The 12738-nt window shown below is 36.8% G+C and overlaps 1 long non-coding RNA gene across 1 annotated transcript in view; it reads right to left on the minus strand.

The window, feature by feature from the left end:
• Nucleotides 1-323: 323 nt before the first annotated feature.
• The window catches only part of LOC121257140, a 57142-nt gene continuing 44727 nt past the window's right edge, over nt 324-12738 (minus strand). The window contains exon 3 of the long non-coding RNA XR_005939161.1: nt 324-598. This is a non-coding gene — a long non-coding RNA (uncharacterized LOC121257140). The remainder of the gene's footprint in view (nt 599-12738) is intronic.

A 12738-nucleotide genomic window follows, 5' to 3' on the forward strand; every position in this document is an offset into this window, starting at 1 on the left:
CCTTAGTTCAAATGCATATGCGCTTCTTTGAAAAGAGCGTTTCATGTCATGCTACATATAGGTAATGCATAGTTATTTAAGAGAGAGCATGTATGAAATTCTCTTTATGCATTACCTTATACACATACACGCAATTATAATCAATAGGGTGCTTAACAGAAGCTAGCAAGAAAAGCTTGTACATAATATATATATATATACATTTATTCTTTCTTTAGAAGAACATTTGAAAAGAGAGAGAGACATCCTTTCATAAGAGAGCTTTGTGTAAGGAGCATGATCATAGCTACTTACCTAGATGCTTTACTAGTAGATTCCTTGAATCTTGAAAATAAACTCCTATTCAATGAAATGGGATAAACATATTAATATTCATTTCACTTTAAGCTTTACTATCCGACACCCCTACGCGCTCACTTAAATTCCAAATTGCAATTAAAGTGTTTTCCTTATCCCATTTAGCTACATACATGGCACTAAGTCAAACATTAATATCCTCATTCCAACATTTAAAGAAACTCATGAAAGTACATAACTTGCTTGTTGTCCCTTTTAAAGGCCATTGTTTTCTATATAAGGGATAGATGGAAATCATAGGCTAAGAATGTATAGATGGTAGAGATTTATTTAAGAATGGAAGGGAATAAATAAGTGTTACAAATCTGAAACTTTCATCAAATAGGGCATTTGATAGCTTTGTAACTCATGGAAAGTAAATCCAACAAAGGGCCAATGCTCACAAGAGGGTTGATTTTTGTCACTTATTCTTCCATGGTTTTTCATAAACTTTGGTTGAACAAAAGGGTGAAACTGAACAAGGGTCAATGGGCTAGTTTAAGCCTCAAAACAGAACATATTACAGAAATTCTGCAGTGCATGGGTAGCTAGCAAGTCTTAGTACACTCATGATCTTAAACATCTCTCGCTTAGCCAAAATCTCAACTACATAATTAAACAATACTAGAGTTGTAGAAAACTTAAGAAAAGCATCACATGTTTTCTGAAAACATAGCATACATAAAGGGGTACAACACTTGGCAACTTAGAATTCCTAAAGCAAGCGTACTAGTTTAACTAAAAATTCTTAGTGGCTTACTTAGGCCATAAACTTGAGGAAAGTATGTCTAAAATTATAAACCTCAACTCCATTAGTTTAACACATAAAGGCAACACTTAACATAATTAAAACATGGCTTAAACTCAAGAAAATACATGAAAGGACTACAACAAGATGCCTTGCAAAAACACACGGCTGGAATAACACACACGACATCAGCATACATACATATATATATATATATATATATATCTATCAAAAGATCAACTAATCATCACTTGTGACTAACCAAGTTAAATAGAAAAATACCATTTTCGAACGATAGGAAAATACATGATAAAAACAGCTTCAACATACTCGGTTTGGCCAAAAACAGAGCATTAATGTTTATTAACACATAGACAATAACTAAAAAATTAAGATCCAAACTAAAACAACTCAATGGGTCTCCAAAATCAACTAAAACCGAGTGGGTCAAGTTAGGGTTTTTACCTTTGGGGAATTGATATAAACCCACAGGAATGAAATCCCTTGAACCCACAATCAATTTGAAAACTCCCCAAGAAAGCCAAATTCAAGTCAATGGATGGAAAACCTAGACCCGGTGAGAACTCGTTTCAAGAACTTAGATTATATCAAAATCTAGACTCATTGAAGAATCCGTCTCAAGAACCTAGATTACAAAGAAGGAATGCCACAAAGGTTGTGATTTACCTTTGATAAGTTCAAGAGTTCAATCAAGAACAAGAGGAGAAAACTCAACTCACAAATAACATTCAATATTGTCTACCCTTCAAATGAGGCTACAAGGAATATTTAATCTAAACCTAATTAAAACCCTAGCCAAAATAAAGCCCCTTTTTATCCAAAATGCCCCTGATGAATAGTGTTGTGCTACAGTACGGCTACAGTAAGCTACAGTACCTCTTGAAACCTTAATTCCTAAAAAGTAATTTTCCAAATAAGCCATTGGCCAAAATACCAGGCCTTCTCAAAAACCTAGTTCATTAAAAATAAGACGTGTGGGCCAGGCATCTTCAAGCCCACTTATTCTAAACTAATAAAATAAATCATTTAACCAAATTGGAAGTCTCCAATAACAATAGGCCCTATCTCTAAGTCATGTCTTCCACATCTTGAATTAAGTGGATCAAATCTAGTTCTCCTTCTTTCAAGCCCATCTTGAGTGTTGGGCACTTGCTAGCTTCATCCCAAGTGGATTGCACCAATTTCGTGCATTGCTTCCTTGATTTTCTTGGCCCTTGATCTTATAATTGGCCCATCTGGAACTTGCAAATGAACTTTAAGACTAGGCCCACCTTGGTTTTCATCAAGAATCCTTTCCAAAACATGGAAATGGGGAAGAGGAAGGTAGGTTCGGCTTAGGGAAACATAGGGCACACAGATTCGTTGGCTAGAAGTCCAAAACCGAAGCATCAATAGTCAACAAATGAAAAACCCACTTGATTAAACCATGGCGAAGTTTCAAAATAAACAAGTGAGAAGGTTGAGGGTACCCTTACCTTACTATTTTCCCATTGAGAAGGAGGAAAAAATGGATGCTTGGCTTGAGATTGGAAGAGAAATGGAATGGGAGAGAAGTGGGTTGTAGTCGCACGGGTGAGGGCTGGAAAAATTTTCTTCCTTTCCTTGCTCTAGAAGCCGATGAGTGCTAAAGAGAGAAAGAATTTGTTCCTTCTCTTGGAAGACGACGTGTAAGGGAAGGAAAAGGGAATTTCAATAGTTTGCTTAGGAAGCTACGGGTTCAAGGGAGAAAAAGGTCAATGGGTATAATCAAAGCTTATCCCATAAGCTAGGGAGATGAATGGTGGAGATTAAATGTGGGGAGATATTTCCTTTACTTACCCATCCAATGGTAGACAGAGCTTGGGTCATTCTTGAATAAATAAAATTAGAGGGCTTGAAAGAAAAATTGTATGGTCTTAAAAATCATACCCTTGAATTATTTAATAACTCACATAAAAATAAAAGCACGCCCATCTTAAAATAAAATAATAAAAGTCTTTATCTCAAAATATTTAACTTAAAGAATTAAATAAATGATGTAAGGATCTACAGAGTAAGGTTCGGGTATTACATCACCATTCATACAATCATCATGGTCATATAGTTGTCATGTGAAACAAGCAACTCAAAACATTAAAAATCATGTAGCCATAAACCTTAGTATGGCATCTCTAGCATTTCTCTTGCAAATGACTTCAAGAACTTTAATAAATCACCAATCCTATCTTCTATCGTTCTAAGCACTCATTCCAAGTTTGATAATACATAACACCAAGCAATAAAACTCAAGATAACAAAAGATATAAATTAGGTTTGTGCCATAAACCCTATATCAATTCTTACAAAACTTATAAACAACACCTCAACACAAAATTCCTAAGGCTTACAAAGCATGCTAGTTGTGTGACGCACCCAACCTCTGCTTGGGATGGAACAGAGACTTGGAGCGTTGGGACATGCAACACATGGTTACATACTCCCCTCCCCCGTTCATGACAACTAATATGCAATGCATCCTAATATGCAATTAGTAATATACAATAATCACAGCGGAGTAAGGGTGACTTATAAAAATATCATGTCAGAATGAACTAAACATCCCAATAGATCAAGTTAATCATAGATAGATACTATCTTACTTAAAGAGGTCCACATAGTAAGGCACAAGGTCAAAGTTTCATAAATAAGGCAAGTCAAATCATTTCTCTCATTCGCTCTCATGTCTTTGTCAACTGAAGGATTATCACTCCATTTTGTCTCTGTAATGCCCCAGTCCTGCAGGGATCGAAGAGTTACTCCCTATAACTTAAAACTCACAATTCATCAATATATTTATAGACTCCAAAATATAAAGTCATTAGAATACTACAAAATCTCTTAATAAAATCCGCCAATTCTCAGAAATCTTCTATGAGTAATCCACTACGCTTAAATAATCATCTCACCAATGCTTCATAATCTTGATCCTTAGCTGAACTATTCAAAATCATCTGAAAAAAATTTGCAGATAAAAGGTGAGTTATCAACAACTGAGTAAGCAGAGGACATATACTAGTGTGTAAACATGAGTATTTACAGAGTTCAGAATGCAGAACAAAATATTTACTTTCAGAATGCAGAATCAGAATAATGTTTTCAAAATGCAGCGTCAGAACGTGTTATAAAAAATATCAGAGCGAAAATTCGAAAATATTCATAATCAAAATCCCTTTGGCATAGCACAAATTGAAACATTACATCTTATCTTATAATATCAGAACAAATACCATGTTTAACCCCCATGGTATGGTTGTGCAAACCCCGGTAGCTAACCGAGCAGAAACAAAATGTGAATATTCCCCTTATTCATTCTCATAGCCCCGAGTGTGCACATAGGAAAGACCACGCAGAAAATCATTTTGTTTCCAAAGTGAGTGCACCAGAAACAGGAAAGTTGGTACCAACCCGAACAGAGGCCACCGTTTTACACCATTGGTAAGGTTAGAACTGAACAGAAACAGAAGCAGAATGTTATGCTAGAGATTTTTCAGAAATCACATCAGAGTACAAAATATCTTCAGAACAGAACAAAATCATATCACAACATAATTTATGCAGAAAATTTCATATTCGCTCTTTTTTTCAAAGTTCAAAAACAGAATGTCAAAAATAAGCTCATGTCTACACCAGTCATGACAGAAAATACTTTACTCTTAAATAGAATCTCATGAGTAATGCAGAACAAATAACTGAGGTAGTTCAAATTTATTTTCATAACCAAATATGTATATTTTCCAAAAATTAACCTCAGCTCATTTTACTTTAATGCAAAATCTAGCATAGGAACCCCGCTTACTTGAACTTCTTAGTCTTTTCAGAATTTTCCTAAAAAATGTCGAACAATTAACAATCGTTACCTATAAAATAATCAAGTAATTCCCGTAAATTTCCAATCAACCATGTATTTTGATATTTAAACCTAAAATACTAAAAGAACCTATTTTAAATCCACAAAACCTAAAATTCTCAGAATTCCTAAAATATCATCATTTTCTAAAACCATCAATATCTACTTAATTCCTCTCACTATTATACTCTAAGTCATTTCTAAATTGCATAATAATATTATACTAAATACAACTATGCCACAAAAATACATCTCTAGTTTAAAAAAATTCTCTGAACATAATTATAACAAAACTAATTAAAAGTTAGGAAGTAAAAATTTCTTTTAATAAAAATAGACTAATTAGATTCTCTTTAAAGATCTCAAAATAAAATTTTGCACTTACTATGTACTTCTAAAATATATATATTAAAAATACATTATTACTAATAATATACTTCAACAAATTTACAAACACCCAGCCCACATGAATAAAAAATAATCCAATCTGTTATAATTTAAAATTAAGTGAAAAGCTTGAATGTTTGGCTAGAGGCTATGTGTGGTCTTACAAAGGCTACGGAAAAGAAGAAACCAGTTTCAGAAGTTACAGTGAGGGAGAGAAAGTGTGAGATACTCATTGAGAGGCACAACCATCGTGTGACGGCAGACCTGGTGGCTGGATAGAAATGTTCCACAGCGACCTCCTTTGCAAGTGATGGTGTAGTCTAAGAGGGAGAGAGATAAGTGAGAGAGAGATGAAACACGGTGAGAGGGATACCATGCGAGGTACTCACCGAGGCAGCAAGAGACGGCAACAAGGTGGTTGGGGCGGCAGCAAATCACGGAGTCGTTGGGCATTAGCACCGCTGGACCTCTCTTGCTGTGGCTAGTGGCACCAAAAGGGTTGAGTGGTGCTCTTTTTGAGATGCAAAAACAGGGGTGTTTTGGTGATGCGTGCGACATAGCTTCTACGTTGGGCGGCTAGGTGTGGGGTACAGTGGTGCAGGGCAGAGCAGTGGAGGTTTAAGGTGTGGCTCGATGGATTTCGACGTGCATGGGTGAGTCTCTTATCGTGTGAACCTTGGGCTCGGTGTCTCACGTGGTGCTACCCGTGGTGATGATCTTCCTCTACTGGCCGTGGGTGGTGCACTGCATAAGTGCACGGTGGGGGTGGCTGAGTATGCTGATGGCAGAAGAGACCCGGTGGTAGAAGTTGTGGGGGCTGCACGATAGTGGTTTCTGTGATCGTTGCTACATGTGGAGTGGCTAAAAAGCAGTGCATGGTGGCAAACATGGAAGACGGCAACAACGAGGTGGCTGAAGAGGGCAACTACGTGGAGGTGCAGGACTGGGTAGGTGGTAGGTACTGCACGGTTGGAGAAGTTTGGGAGGAACTACGCGAAGATGGGCAGCAACTACTCTTGGGATCGAAAAGAGATGGTTGTGCATTCTAACGTGTGGTATATATAGGCGATTGAAAGACCAAATTAAAACCCTAGATATGGGAGAAAGCGGCGTGCATGGATAGGGATAAAACCAACGTAAAATTGTGTAGAACATGGAGTCTGAAAATAAGGTAACACGGGCTTGGGCTTTATGGTCCATAAAAGAAATGTAGTGAATAAAAAAAATAAATGGGCTCTTCCTTAAATTTTATTGGCCCATAAAATAGTACTTGAAAAATTTTAACCGGATTTTTCACATACTTAACCCAAAATATGTAAAAAAAAAAAAAAGACTTGGCGCTAGGCTCAGGTGTTACAGTCTCACTGCATAGTGGAGAGAGGAGTTCCACTAGGATAATTCTCCATCCTAACATTTGGTAACATGAAAAAATTTATTTTCATGCTATACTCAAAATGTATTTCATGACATGTACTTATGTAGTATGCTTCATATGAAAATGACATTTTTATGCAACATGCTGAAATGGTGAAAACCGCACATGTCATATAAGCAAGTAATCAAGTGCTCAATGATGTATCATATGACACTATATGCTCAAAATGACATTTATAATATGAATATGGCGTTTATACAAGAATCATAAAAAAATTATCCGAGACTAAGTTATTAATAATTGGTCTGATTGAAATAATTGGTGTGGCTGAAATAAGAGATATTCTAAGTTAGGAATCATATAACTAAGGAAGATGTTTATAATCAAAAGGTTTCAAAACAATATTTACAAAACTGTCCCTATATTTTCCAAAATTGCCACGTAGGCCTTAAACTTTCACTATTTGCATTTTGGCCCAAATTCACCAAATTTCCCAACTTCATATTTTCCATCTTCTAAATCCATATATGACCTTAGAATTGCATGAATCAAATAGCTACTATGCCAATTCTATCCAACCCATTGCATGCATTGTGACCATTCTATGATTTCAAGCCTATAACTTCTATGGATGCATTTGTTACCGAATTCTATTAAGTAGCAAACAATAAATATGTTCCTAATGGGCATGCTAACAACTTAGATTCAGGTAACATGGATTCTTGTTATGATTCATGCATTGATTAGCACCAAAATATCACAAAACCTTCAAACCAGGTACAAGCATGATTCTTCTAACTTTTTTTGACATGTGAACTCTTAAAGCCTAAATAAATCATGCATTTCAACTCTTAACATGATGATAATAGGTTTCTAAAGGTTTACAACAAAACTTTAGGACAATTAATCATGATATCACAAGATCACCTTCATGCAAGTGGAAATTGAATGTACTTGGATGGACAACATAAGATGTGGACTTATAAACCTATCATGACATGCTATTTTCCTCAAATTTAAACCTTCAATTAATTTATCTGAGATGTTAGCTAAGCTTAGTATAGCATATTAAGGCATGTTATGACTAAAAAGTTCATACCAAAATAATTTATATATGAAAGACTCCAAATTTGTCTTGATTGTGCAATCCCCAAGTTCAACTTCATATAACTCATTCAAATCTTCTTTCTCATATCATAATTTAAAGCATAACATGCAAATAAATCACCCAACAAAACATAAGGTAGAGATACTCACCAAGCCATAGCTTATGGTGCTCCAAAAGCAATTCACTCCAAGGACTTAGTCTCACACCACTCGGTTTCACTCTATTCACACTCTAAGAGTATTTTGCTCTCAAGAACACTAAGGGAAAGCTTGAGGAAGTTGTGTGAGGAAGTGAGAGGTGAAGGTGGGTATTTATAGGACTCAATAGAGGGGTGAGGAGTGAGGTAGTGCATGGCTTGGCTGAAGGGTGTGGTGTGGAATGTGAGTGGTGGGTGTGGGCGGTGGAGGGTTTGATTGCAAATTTCAAATGTGCCATCTCTTGCTCAGTTTAATAGTTGCCTAAATCATTTGATTACCTCATAGACAAGAGCTAGATGAAGGCTATAGGTGCAGGGGTTGAATAAATTCACAAATTAGAAACAAAATCTTTGAAATCAAATTGATGGCCAACGTTTTTGGCTTCAAAGCTGTCCAGGTTTTTAGCATCTTTTGTCCCATCCTTGTGATCTATTTTGCTAGCATAGTAACCACTATTTAGTGGTCTTCCCAGGTGATGAATGGTTGTCATGTGATTTGGTTTGAGCAGAAAATGAGGAAGGTTTTGCTTGAGCATAGGTTTTAGCTGAGTGATCTGAGCTCACCATCCTTTTTGCCAATCGATTTGCTGCTCAAGGGAGGTGATTGGCCAAGCATGTAGTTGAGTGCTTTGAAGCAATTCCTTAGGGTTAAATGATAGAAGTTGTGGCTTGTGGGGGTGGCTGATTTTGATGCAGAAATTTTTTGAAGAAACATGGGTATTCGTTTTGGTCAATTTCTCAATTCCTAGGTGAAATAGTTGAGCTTTTCGCTTGACTCTTGGCCTTATTTTAGGTCTGAATTTGGGTGACATGATGAGGGTTGAATGATGCAGAAAACCCATTTGAAAACTTGTTGAAGATTCATGTTTTAAATGGCTTGTTTTGGGTAGTACGGTTTGCACTTGTGTGTGCCAACTGGTGGGCTTAGAAGTGGACCTTTCCTTGGGCCCATGTCCAGATTTTTATTGGGCCTTTCCTTGGCCTCAAAAGTTCACTAGGTTGGGTCTTAGTCTTGGATTTTACCATGTTGGGCCTATAGCCTTGGATCTTACTAAATTGGGCCCAATAGTCATCATATGTCTACTAAATTCGGCCTAATGTCTTGTGTCTATTCTTAGCCCTCTTATCTTAGTAAGCTAGGACCCTTATTGATGGGAACCAAGGTGGGCCTAGTCTCAAAGATCATTTGTGTAGATAACTCATCATTTGTGTTGCAATCCATGCAACAACAGTTTGAGCGGTTGAACTTGGTGTTAGGTGAAGTGAGGGATAGGATGGATCATCAAGAAGTGGTAATTAGAAATTTACAAGGCAGGAGAGATAGGAGGGGGAGTGAACCTTGTATTGAACATAACTGTAAGAATGAAGAGTATGGTGAGTCTCTTGTTGCCAGGCATGCTCTCAATATACAAATTAAGATGGATGATACAGAGAAGCAGAGCGAGAACATTTTTCATACTAGATGCCACATCAACAACAAGGTATGTAGTATGATCATTGATTTGCGGAGTTGTATTAATTTGGCTAGCACTACTTTAGTTGAGAAATTGAATTTACCTACCTTAAAACACTCTAGACCATACATGTTGTAGTGGTCGAGTGATTGTGGGGAGGTTAGGGTCAATAAGCAAGTGCTAGTTACTTTTTCAATTGGAAAATACCAGGATATGGTTCTTTGTGATGTAGTGCCTATGCATGCTGGTCATATTTTGTTGGGGAAGCCATGGGAGTATGATAGGAAGGTGATCCATGATGGGTTAAGGAACATGTACAGCTTTGAGAAAGAGGGCAAAACAATCAAACTTGCTCCTTTAACTCCAACACAAGTCCATAAGGACCATTTGAAACTGAAAAGTGAGGTTGCTCAAAAAAGAAAAAGTGAAAATGTGTGTGATCAAAAAAGAAAAAGTGAAAATGAGATTGAGCTAAAAAGCAAGAGTGAAGGTGAGATTGAGAAAAAAAGAAATAGTGAGGTCGAAAATGAGAGAGAGAGTAAAATGAGAGAGAGAAGATGAGGGTGAGGCTGAAACCTAAAGAGAAAGAGAGAATGAGTTGAAAAACAGTTGTCAGGTCGAGAGTTCAAAACAAGATGAAGAAAAGGAGAGTGACAGAAAAAAAGAGAGTGAAAAGCAAAAAGAGAGTGAAAAAGAAAAAGATTGTGGACAGAAAAGAGAGAGTGAAGAAAGTGAGAGAAAAAAAAAAAAAAGCGAGTTTTTATGCTAAGGCGAATCTTAATACTAACGAACTTGATGTATCTTTGCCTAGTGTTATTGTCTTTTTGTTGCAGGGATATGAGGTCATGTTTCCTAGAGGTGTGTTTAGTGGATTGCCACCTATTAGGGAGATAGAGTACTACATTGATTTTGTGCCAGGTGCGACAATTCCTAACCGACCTTTCTTTGAAGAACATGAGTCTTTTTCACATTTGAAGGGACAAGGTAAGTCGTTGACTATAATGCATGCTAAGTGGGAGGACTGTGTTGAGACTTTTCCTCATGTATTCAAATACACACAAGGAATGAAAAATTTTGTGGTTGATGCTTTAGCAAGAAGGTACGACTTTATCTTCATTTTAGATGCAAAATTGTTGAGACTTGAATATAATAAGGAATTGCATGCTAATGATGATGACTTTGCTAGTGTGTATGGAACATGTAAAAAAGCATCATTTGGTAAGTTCTATAAATTCGATTGGTACTTGTTTAGAGAGAATAGATTTTGTGTGCCAACTAGTTTTATGCTTAAGTTGCTTGTGTGTGATAGACATGGTGGTTTGTTGGGTAACTTTGGTGTAAGGAAGACTTTCAATATGTTGCATGAACGTTTGTGAGTATCATTTGCCATTCACTGACGTATGCATGAACGTTTGTGGAAGTATCATTTTTCATTCATTAACGTGTTGCATGAACATTTGTGGAAGTATTACTTGCCATTCATTGAGTTTGCATATAATTGGAGTGGTGTAAGAAAAACTTTAGGTGTGTTTCATGAACGTTTGTGGGAGTATCATTTGCCATTCATTGAAATGCTACATGGACATTTGCGGGAGTTTCATTTGCCGACATTAGAGTGTGCAAATAAAACCTTGTATACTACTATTTCTTATTCTCCATTTGAGGTTGTTTATGGTTTTAATCCACTTACTCCTTTACCTTTGATGGCTTTGCTTGTTGATGATAGGAGTAGCTTGGATGAACATTTTAAATTTCTTGAGAAAATTAATGAAATTACATATGAAGTAGATCTTTCAAGTAAGTATCATGTTTTTGCTATTTTCAATGTTACTAACATCTTTCCTTCTGATCTAGGTGGAGATTCGAGGTCGAATCCTTTTGAGGAGAGGGGGAATGATGGGAACCAAGGTGGACCTAGTCTTAAAGATCATTTGCAAATTCCAGATGGGCCAATTACAAGATCAAGGGCTAAGAAGATCAAGGAAGCAATGCACGGATTGGCGCAATCCACTTGGGATATGAGGCTAACAAGAGCCCAACACTCAAGATGGGCTTGAAAGAAGGAGAACCAGCTTTGATCCACTTGATTCAAGCTGTGGAAGACATGATTTAGAGATAGGGCCTATTGTTATTGGAGACTTCCAATTTGGTTAAATGATTTATTTTACTAGTTTAGAATAAGTGGGCTTGAAGATGCCTGGCCCACACGTCTTATTTTTAATGAACTAGGGTTTTCGAGAAGGCCTTGTATTTTGGCCAAGGGCTTATTTGGAAAGTTACTTTTTAGGAATTAGGGTTTCAAGAGGTACTGTAGCTTTACTGTAGCCGCGGGTACTGTAGCATGACACTGTTCATCAGGGCATTTTGGATAAAAATGGGGTTTATTTTGGCTAGGGTTTTAATTAGATTTAGTTTAAATACTCATTGTAGCCTTATTTGAAGGTTAGACAATATTGAATATTATTTGTGAGTTGAGGTTTCTCCTCTTGTTCTTGATTGAACTCTTGAACTTATCAAAGGTAAATCACAACCTTTGTGGCGTTCCTCCTTTGTAATCTAGGTTCTTGAGACGAGTTATTCAACGGGTCTAGATTTTGATATAATCTAGGTTCTTGAAACGAGTTCTCATCGGGTCTAGGACTTGCTTAAGTCAAGAAATGTATATGGAGTGTGATGGTTGCTTGTAGGACTTGCTTAAGTCAAGAGGGAAAAAAAACGTCAAAACCGGGAGGGAGCATTTGGGGTTTCAGCTTCCCTCGGGTTTGGGGCCTCAAACCCCCTTTTGAGAGCTGACCAAGAGAGTACATGGTTGGTTGGAATAGTGTGGTGGGTGTAAGAGTGATATGGTCATGTAAGAGAGCATGTATAATATGAACCCGCGGGAATGAATGCCTTGGTTCCCATCAATGTAGCTTGCTTGATTCTCAGTCAACCTTCTAGCACAAGTGTACTTCACTTGACATGTGTAAAGTGAGTTCCAAATGGAGGGTGGTGATTGTGATGCCCCCAAACTCCGCTTGGGATTTGAAAGAGCACGAAGTCTCGGGATATGCAACATAAGGTTACATACCCCCATTTATGACAGTTAAGGATGTAATGCACCTAACATACCTTTAACAATATGCAATAAAGGTAGTGGATAAAGTTTTTCTTAGGAATACACAAAGAACAAGAATGTTAATCCCAAACCATGAATACTTTTTCATTAATATTCACATAAACCAAAATTACATAATTCTTTTAGAAAC

Source organism: Juglans microcarpa x Juglans regia, chromosome 3S (assembly GCF_004785595.1).
Source record: "Juglans microcarpa x Juglans regia isolate MS1-56 chromosome 3S, Jm3101_v1.0, whole genome shotgun sequence".
Taxonomy (NCBI): Eukaryota; Viridiplantae; Streptophyta; class Magnoliopsida; order Fagales; family Juglandaceae; genus Juglans; species Juglans microcarpa x Juglans regia.